We start from the raw sequence: 7,817 nt of genomic DNA on the forward strand, positions 1-7,817 counted from the left end.
TTTCCCTGACACGCACAGAGCTCATTAGCACATGGAGTGCTCGCAGCCCTCGCCGAATGTGACCCTGCCTAATTGTGCAGCAGGTTCATTTGCTCGCCCTGCGTGATGTAGTGATTGCTTATTTGTTCTCCTCAGGGCTTCTCTTGCACATTAAAATGATTGACTCATTTCATTCAGGGTACATTTACCGAGCCTTATTTGATAAGCTCATGCCCAAGGTACCCACATCCATCTTATTCTCATGCTCTAAAGTTATAATATCTACCACTGTGGATTATTATTCATACAGCTGATTGTTTCCTCGGTTAATTATCTGTGTTTGAATAATTTTGCATGCGCGAGCCTGTTTATCCTTCCGGAATTAAGCAGCGCAAAAGGTCTCGCATTAGCCATGCCGCTGAAGTCGCCAATGAGCCCATTGTATATGCTAAGCTGTCTGACGCAGACAGTGAAGAGTTCGGGGAATGCGAGGAACAGTGATTTTCTCCTTAAATAAAGGGTGAAATATGCATGCAGCCACAGAGACGGTGCAAAAAAAGAGATACATATTTGGCTAATAAGCCGGATTTGTTTTGCACAGAGAGCATAAGGCTCGACTAAAAACCTTGATGAACTGTTCAAGAATGAGAGTGCTCATTATATCTGGGGAACGTGCCATAGAATTCATCGGTAGCCTTTGACCTTTCATCTTCCACGCAACAGTGTTCAGACCTTCAGTGCTCTCAGAAATCAAAAGCAGAGGTAGGAAGAAGCCAAAGGCAGCCAAGAAAGAGAGAGAGATGCAGCTAGAATAGAATATTTATCTGCCAATGTCATGTGCGAGAGTGTAATTATGATGGATATGTCTGGAAATAACAGTTGTTTAGTTAATTGGAGGAGCCCATTGAAGCTCGTTTATGAGGTGGCTGTAAATAAAATTGCATGTTTGTTCTTACAGTGAAGAAAGAGGAAGAAGAAAGCACTTCCTGACCACCTGCAGCGCAAGTCTGTGCCAGTCAGTGCCTGTGTCTGGATCGACGTCAATGGCTACAGAACGGTTTTCAGCAAACCAACTGTCTGTTGGATCCCTTCTTAATCACTGACACAATGAGTTCTAGAAAAACATGATTATCAAATGATGGCTGATAATTGACCTTACGACAGATAAATGACTGACGGCCCAAATAGCCAATCAAATCAATTCTCTGACTTTTGTCTGTCAAACTGACTGAATTGTAGACTGCATGAACAAATAAGCTTCTGAATGATCGTCCAAAAGCAAAACATCTCTATGTTTGCTCAAAGGAAAGGAATAGTAGAATACAGATTTTTCAAGGTTAAAGGCAGGTGCACAGACCCCAAGTAGTTCAAGCATGTGAATTTTGATCTTTCTGTTGTTATTGCCATGCTCTACTGTCTGAGCTTCAGAAAAGCACACACAAAAATGTTGTAAAAATATTTAAAACACTGTTTATAATATTCACATTTTGTGAAAAACAGATGTTTTAAAAATACGTTTTGAGTTCATTAAAAAGTTAGTTTTAAACATCATGTTTAAATTTAGTTTTAAAAATCATGTTCTCATGTTTACTTTTTTGTAATGTGTGAAAAGTATTAATGTTAAAGGTTTACTGTTTTTACCTGATTTTTTTCCTCAGAGTGTGATTTTGGGTTAATTGTATTGAATTCATTTAGGATCAGTTGACATAATTATATCCAGAATTTTAACATAATACAAGTGATAAATAGCACTTGTCGTTCTTTAGGACATTGACATTCATAGAAAAACACACAAAAAATGCATTTGTCCTGTTTGCATCTGCAGAAAGCGTCCATTACATAACTTTCCTGCTTTAATGTCAATATTTATGACATCAACTGTCTGACTTCTTCACACCTGGCTAGATTTTCCCTGGTAATTTCACTATTTTCTCATCTTCTACCATTATATTTAGTATTTCAGCATAATAACCTGATACAAAAGCCTGTGCTTTCTGTTTTTCTGCACAATGATTTGAGGCAATTTATTCCAAAGTCATCAAGTACATCATTTTCATGTACATCACCGACTCACAATGTCATTTTGTTTGACGGATATAAAGTACACCCACCCTTGAAAAGCAGCAGCGGTTAAGTAATTGCTGTCGTAAGGTCAGTTGGGTCACTTGCTGATACAGCTTAAACCAGTCTAAGATGGTTTGCTGGTCTAAGCTTCAACTGGTCTCTTCCAGCCTGACCAGCCAAAAAATACCTAAAACCAAACTAGGAGACCAGTTAAGACTGTCTTAATACTGCGTTAAGCTGTTTTTCCTGCCTCAGCCATCAAGACTTTCAACCAGCTTCACCGGCACTTGAGCAACAAAGAGCATAAACAAACCTGGACCAGCATGAGAATTCATGTCTAAACTGGACTGTTTATCTGGATACTCGCCTTAGAAATTATGAGATCTCATCTGTTGATGAAACCCGATTCATTTCCGAATAGCTCTGCACTAAGTATCTGATACCCGTCATGTTCATGTATATACTGACATCAGCTGCTGATTTATTTTTGTCTTTCAAATTAAATTTGCTGACATGCAATACTTCATATTTAATGAACATTCTACTGTGAATTTTCCTCCTTGTTACAATTCTAGTTTACAGAGATGAATGAGAGTGTGAATTCTAATGGCAGGTAAAGTTTCAATGCTGCTTCTGTCATAGTTTGTGGTTTGGAAAAGTTAAACGTAATGCTTGTATTTGTACATGAATCAATCATATAATAATGCCTCATAGCCTAATATATAACATTTTAATGGATTTTCCGTTGAAGGCAATGAAAAGTGACGTGTCATATCAGTCAGCCAGCAACATTAATAGCACTTTTAAAATATTATTCACTGTCGTCATGCATTTCCTATAAACACAAATCAGTCAATAAAACTGATACATGTTTGTATTTGGCAGCTTTTTTTAACTAGTAAGGAATAAATGAAACCATTTCAGTAGATGACTAGAAAACAGCAGCAAACTATCAATTGTCCTTACATGTCAAGTGCATGCTTTAATTTTTCTATTTCAGATCACGATGCTATTTAGAATAATATCTTCCTGCACATGTGCATGTGGAGAGAGTGTTGGTGAATGAGGGCTTGTTTGAAGTGTTCTGAGTCAATGGGAGTTGAACCCCAAGTGACAAGCTGTGAAATCAATAGACAACAGTCAATACCCAACACTTAAGGTGCCTGTAGAAACTAAAGAACGCCAATAATTGTTATTAATACTCCGATTTTCCCAGAGCACTGTTTAAGGCCAATTCTAGTGAAACAGACTTCTCAAACACAATGGTGTCCTGAAGCTACGCAACCATAATCACATTCAAAACAAGGTTGTGATTATGTCGCAAATAATGAGGAAGGGCTGTGAACAGCAATGAACAGTAGCTTCAATAATAAGTGGGTCATATGCATTTGTGTAGTGCTGTTGATCTTCGCACATCTCATTTTCAAGCTCATCTATGAGTGGGTTGTGTTCAAAGAAAGGCAATAAAGCAACTTTATTCATGCAGCATTATAGACAAGTCATCTGTCTATATAAATCAGATTTGATTTACCAACAGCACTGAGATGTTTGTATCACGCCACTTGTATGTACACTGTAAAAAAAAAAAGATATATATTTTTCAAAGTTGTAAATAAAACAGATTATTGGTGTACACAAAAAACTCAGTCTTTCTACGTTCACTTTAATTCAATGTGTTGCTTGTCATTAATTTGTGAAATTAACTAACAAGTTTACTTTCTGAGTGAAAATTGTTTCAATGTAAATCCTACACCATTTTTTTTCCCCCAGTGTGTCTATTCAGACAGATTATGGAAGCATCCAAATCTGTATACTTCCCTATTTTATTAAATGAAAGGTGTAGTATGTCCAAATGTATTTATAAAGCAGTTGGTGAAAAGTAGCATGATCTACTACTTCTGCTGAGATACTGAAGTATGCATCCCATGGACACTTTACTATGGAAGCTGGTTTCCGCCACTGAATAAAATTAAAAATTAAAAAAAGGTAATTGCGGCGTTTTCTCTCAATAGTGAGTTTACATCTCACAATTCTGACTTTTTTCTTAGAATGTCTGATGTAAACTCAAAATTGCAAGAAATACAGTAAACTTACAATTCTGACTTTTTTTCTTAGAATTGCTGATGTAAACTCAATTGCGAGAAATACAGTAAACTTACAATTCTGACTTTTTTCTTGGAATTGCTGATGTAAACTCAATTGCGAAAAATACAGTAAACTTACAATTCTGACTTTTTTCTTGGAATTGCTGATGTAAACTCAATTGCGAAAAATACAGTAAACTTACAATTCTGACTTTTTTCTTGGAATTGCTGATGTAAACTCAATTGCGAAAAATACAGTAAACTTACAATTCTGACTTTTTTCTTGGAATTGCTGATGTAAACTCAATTGCGAAAAATACAGTAAACTTACAATTCTGACTTTTTTCTTGGAATTGCTGATGTAAACTCAATTGCGAAAAATACAGTAAACTTACAATTCTGACTTTTTTCTTGGAATTGCTGATGTAAACTCAATTACGAGAAATACAGTAAACTTACAATTCTGACTTTTTTCTTGGAATTGCTGATGTAAACTCAAAATTGCGAGAAATACAGTAAACTTACAATTCTGACTTTCTCGTAACTGCTGACTTTTTTCTTAGAATTGCAAGACATAAAACTCAAAATTGCAAGAAATATAGGAAACTTACAATTCTGACTTTTTTCTTAGAATTGCTGATGTAAACTCAAAATTGCGAGAAATACAGTAAACTTACTTTCTCGTAACTGCGGACTTTTTTCTTAGAATTGCAAGATATAAAACTCACAATTGCGAGAAATGCAGTAAACTTACAATTCTGACTTTTTTCCGTAACTGCTGACTTTTTTCTTAGAATTGCAAGATATAAAACTCACAATTGTGAGAAATAAAGTAAACTCGCAATTCTGACTTTTTTTCCTCATAATCGTGTGTTTATATATCGTTATTGCGAGTTATAAAGTCTGATTCTGAGGGGAAAGAAGACCATTTTCTTACAAATGCGAGTTTATATCTTGCGATTTTGACTTCATAACACGCAGTTTTATGAGTTTATATCACACAATTCTGAGTGATAAAATAAAAAACAATTCAGCATTTCCTCAAAAAGCAATTTTGAGTAAAAAAAAAAAAAAAACAGAACCGCAATATGTAAACTCGCATTTGCGAGAAAAAGTCGCAATTACCCTTTTTATTCAGCGGTGGAAGTGAGCTTCCATACTTTAATCCATATGGCCACCGGAAAGGATTTGTGAATGCCAGTGAAGCGACGCAACTGATGCAGGTAGGTCACATGACAAATGTAGTATAGATTATATTCATGCTACACACATTCATAGCAGAGCTGCTGATTCATACTATATAGAACATACTTTAACGATCATGAAGTAAGTACTTATTCAAAATAAGTACCTACCCAGTATGTGATTTCGGAAACAGCCCGTCAGTCGGCATTAGTGGTAAAAATTTTCTGCAAGTTACATCATTGCGCCAGTAGTTGGTGACAAGTAGCTGTAAATGATTCATTGAATCATTCACTCCTATCCGACTCGTTCAATTGATTCATTCAGGAACAAAACACTAAACACATTGCTGGAAGACCAATGTGGTTTAAAACTTTTCGCTGGTGGGTGGAATAGACAAAGTAACTTCCAGTATTGTGTCTATATTACATTCACGTTTATTGTATAAATGTTGTTGTTCAGAACTGACATGTGAAACAGTAGAATGTTTTTTTTTTTTTTTTTAAATGGGACATTTCATTGAACATTTAGACAATATATTTTACTATAGATACGAAATATCTATACGATAATATTGAGCTCAAGACGAAAAATAGCAAACTTTTATTCAGAGGCCCAAACTGAGCAACAATGTGCAATTTAGGTATTTATTATTATGGCAAAAAAAGTTGGATGAAGATTTGACGGCAAAAAGACACGTGAACCACAACCTGAAGGGTGAATGCTTTTAGAATTACACTAAAAGGCATTTTACTTGCTTTAAAAAAAAAAAAGTATAAACTATCAATCAGATGACAGAAGGCATGTGGAAAGTTACAATAGGTTTTTCAAGTTTTGATCATTTTGATAATTAAATAAGATGCCTTTAGTAATTCATGTATCAAATATGACACAGGAGGCTTTAGTGTTAAACACATGACAGTAACGTAACTGTGTGAATGATCCTTAGAAATGTATAGTGTTGTGGATTCTGTTGCTATTTTTTATTTTTTTTTAAACAGTCTCAAGTGTCAGGTAACAAAGCACAACTGAATGTTTTTAGATAATGACAGTGATGCAGTCAGGTCCCGTTGAAAGTTTGAGTAAAATGGAGACTCGCTCTTTATTGCTTTTCTCTTGACAATGACAAATACATGACATGATCTCTCCCTCTTTAATCACCCTAAATCTCAGAGTAGAGCGGAGGGCATCTGGTCTAAACCTGCCTGTAAAATGAACAGGCTTCAAGACCCAAAGCATCTTGGGATACCCGAGCTCATCTGTGAGGTGAGATTTTACTCTTAAGCCACCAGCTCCTATTCACACTGACACCAAGGCCGTTATAATTCCCTCCATCATTACAAAAACCTTCAGCAGAAATCTCTTGTAAAGATGACTGCTGGCGCTGCCGTTCAGGAAGAGGATTTTAAAATGTCAGCCAATATCAGAGATTTGCCTCATTAAAGTGGGTTGAGGGGGGCTTCTCCCGAAGACCATTATGAGAGGGAAGATTTCAGGGGAAATATTGTGTATAGTGGTCTGTCTATTACTTCATATTACTAAAAGCTCTAAAAATTTGGCTTATTTTAAAGCAAGACAGTACAGCTGAATAGGGCAAAAAAACTAAAATAATAATAATAGATATGACCATAATTTCCCCAGTTGATGTGAACACTAGATCAAGCCAGGTTCAAAAATTCTTGTTTCATATTGTTGACTTCGTTTTACCACTCCATAGATTAGAAACAGATATAAACTCAGAGATACGATATATAGGCTCAGAATCCTGACTTACTTTCTCACAATTCCAACTTGACATCTCACAATTCTGACTTTTTTTTCTTTGAGTTCTGAGATTTTTTTTTGTATTTTGGATATTTTCTTAGCACTAGTTAGAAAGAAGTCAAGTTATGGAAGCAAAATAGCCCAAAATTGACCTAAAAATGGTTTTTGCCAGCATAGTGTCTTGCCATAAAACAAACTTTATCATCAGACCACAGGTTATCAGTTAACATCATGTAATATGTAACCTACTACACCCCCTTGTGATGTAATGCCTTGCAAAATGAAGAAAACAAACACTCAGTGAAGGACATTTTATCACGCAGGGTCATCAATCATAATTATAATCAGGCTGTATTACCTCACCTCTGCCTGATGGATGTCTGATTAAATGTCCCCTGGCTGTGGTGAATAATTGAATTCTGGGATGTCTGTCTGGTGAGCTCACGCAAATAGTGATACAGAGTTGATCTTTCGGCTTCTCTTTGAGCTCACCAGGTATTTTACTGAACTCTGGAATATCAGCTGTAATTGGAAAGAAAAAAACAACAACAATTAATGGTAAAATAACTCGTTATGACACCTGAAATGAATTTTTGATCAAAGGGTAACAGCAAATCTTATGAACCCATGTTTATGAGGCTGCAGAGAGCGCTGTTAAATGGGTCATATGATGCTTTTTTAAAGATCATTATTTTGTGTATTTGGTGTAACAGAATATGTTGACATGCTTTAATGTTCAAAAAA

The 7,817-nt window shown here is 35.6% G+C and overlaps 1 protein-coding gene across 1 annotated transcript in view; it reads left to right on the forward strand.

Annotated features, from left to right (window-relative positions):
- Positions 1 to 1,407, forward strand: part of LOC107659105 (centrosome-associated protein CEP250-like) — a 165,803-nt gene extending 164,396 nt beyond the window's left edge. The window contains exon 27 of the mRNA XM_016447933.1: positions 938 to 1,407. The gene's annotated coding sequence lies outside the window, so the exon portion shown is untranslated. The remainder of the gene's footprint in view (positions 1 to 937) is intronic.
- Positions 1,408 to 7,817: the final 6,410 nt, after the last annotated feature.

The sequence above is a fragment of the Sinocyclocheilus anshuiensis genome, unplaced genomic scaffold (genome assembly GCF_001515605.1).
Source record: "Sinocyclocheilus anshuiensis isolate Anshui unplaced genomic scaffold, SAMN03320099.WGS_v1.1 scaffold87, whole genome shotgun sequence".
NCBI lineage: Eukaryota > Metazoa > Chordata > Actinopteri > Cypriniformes > Cyprinidae > Sinocyclocheilus > Sinocyclocheilus anshuiensis.